This window comes from Podarcis vaucheri (genome assembly GCF_965113315.1).
Source record: "Podarcis vaucheri genome assembly, chromosome: 13".
Taxonomy (NCBI): domain Eukaryota; kingdom Metazoa; phylum Chordata; class Lepidosauria; order Squamata; family Lacertidae; genus Podarcis; species Podarcis vaucheri.
In genome coordinates this window covers 47,161,787-47,164,120 of record NC_138751.1, presented here as the reverse complement: position 1 = coordinate 47,164,120, position 2,334 = coordinate 47,161,787, and positions in this window count along the sequence as shown.

Here is a 2,334-nt window from a genome sequence, read left to right as displayed (position 1 = left end):
GCCCGGTTTCTTGGTTTCTTCAGTGCTACACTTATAATACAGAGATACTTCAATGGGACATGGGTACACATGCAAGCCCTATCTCTAATGTCCCTAGTGGACTCATTTTTAGATGTGCAAAGCTTCCTGTGATTGAGAACCTGGCTTCAAAATGCTTAGAAACCCTTAGCGGACCTTGAAGCTACAAGTGCAGAGGCCAGAGAGGAGCCATGGGACATTGCATGCGTCCCTGCCCCTATCTAGGCCTACACTGAGTGCTAATGGCAGGCTTTCCTGGTTCAGATCAAGCAATAAGTATTATTGGGCCACTGACCTTGCCAGGACTAAAGACGGTTGGATTGGCTTCACTCAAGCCTCAGTTTGGAGTGATGCCAGGTAAGTATGAAGAAAATTTGCACAGGTGCATAATATTCAGCACAAAAAAGAACAGCAAGACCACCCCCTTCCTACATGATCATAGTACTTTTAAAGTGTCCTGCATAGGCTTTGTTTGGTTCTGCTAACCCACACAAAACAGGTATATTTATTTATTTGAAAAGCCTTTCAAAACAACTTCATTTTTTTTGAAATCTCTAAGCGGTACTTACACTATGAACAATATTAAAAACGATATTCATTATAACAAAAGTGCAGACAATGAATCAATAGAGCGGTATGACAACATCAAAGTAAATAGAACAGATTCTGGGGGTTCATACGCATTAATGAGGGCCCAATCTTATAGGTCAGGGAAAGGTTTAACAAACTGCCGTCTGTGACAAGCAAGGTGGCAGGTTTTGGAATAAGTCTTGGCCGCACTTGCATTCTGACTACCACAAAGTGTACTGGTTAATAAAGGTTTTTTTTAAATAAAAAACAACCCTTTAAATTCCTTTCTCCTCGCCTTGCCATCGATCAAATGGTTACTTTTGTGCAAATTAGAATAATAATCCCAATGCTGCCAGAATTTATTAAAGACAACAGGAATCAGTGCAGCCCAGCCTTGTAAATCATTCTAAACTCCTTTTGAAATTGTAGCATCAACTCCCTGAAGAGCCTGAACTTTCTTGTCTCCGTGGCTGCCCTTTTGCGAGCAGGCAGGTTTACCGATTCCTTGCCGAAGCCACCAGCTGCATCTACCCCGCAAAAACTGCATTTCTCCTTGTTTACTCCCCGTGAGCCCGGAAGCCAGACAGTGCTTTGTTGTTGTTTAGTCATTTAGTCATGTCCGACTCTTCGTGACCCCATGGACCAGAGCACGCCAGGCACTCCTGTCTTCCACTGCCTCTCGCAGTTTGGTCAAACTCATGCTGGTAGCTTCGAGAACACTGTCCAACCATCTCGTCCTCTGCCGTCCCCTTCTCCTTGTGCCCTCCATCTTTCCCAACATCAGGGTCTTTTCCAGGGAGTCTTCTCTTCTCATGAGGTGGCCAAAGTCTTGGAGCCTCAGCTTCAGGATCTGTCCTTCCAGTGAGCACTCAGGGCTGATTTCCTTAAGAATGGATCGGTTTGATCTTCTTGCAGTCCATGGGACTCTCAAGAGTCTCTTCCAGCACCATAATTCAAAATAATCAATTCTTCACCAATCAGCCGCCTTTATGGTCCAGCTCTCACTTCCATACATCACTACTGGGAAAACCATAGCTTTAACTATACGGACCTTTGTTGGCAAGGTGATGTCTCTGCTTTTAAATTCTGCATATAAGTTAAATAACCGGGGAGACAATATACAGCCTTGCTGTACTCCTTTCCCAGTTTTGAACCAATCAGTTGTTCCATATCCAGTTCTAACTGTAGCTTCTTGTCCCACATAGAGATTTCTCAGGAGACAGATGAGGTGATCAGGCACTCCCATTTCTTTAAGAACTTGCCATAGTTTGCTGTGGTCGACACAGTCAAAGGCTTTTGCATAGTCAATGAAGCAGAAGTAGATGTCTTTCTGGAACTCTCTAGCTTTCTCCATAATCCAGCGCATGTTTGCAATTTGATCTCTGGTTCCTCTGCCTCTTCTAAATCCAGCTTGCACTTCTGGGATTCTTCCTTGTAGAATTTTAAGCATAACCTTGCTAGCGTGTGAAATGAGTGCAATTGTGCGGTAGTTGGAGCATTCTTTGGCACTGCCCTTTGGGATTGGGATGTAGACTGATCTCATCCCAGCTGCATCTACCCCGCAAAAACTGCATTTCTACCCCGCAAAAACTGCAGTAAGAGCTATTCGACAGTGGAATTTGCTGCCAAGGAGTGTGGTGGAGTCTCCTTCTTTGGAGGTCTTTAAGCAGAGGCTTGACAACCATATGTCAGGAGTGCTCTGATGGTGTTTCCTGCTTGGCAGGGGGTTGGACTCGATGGCCCTTG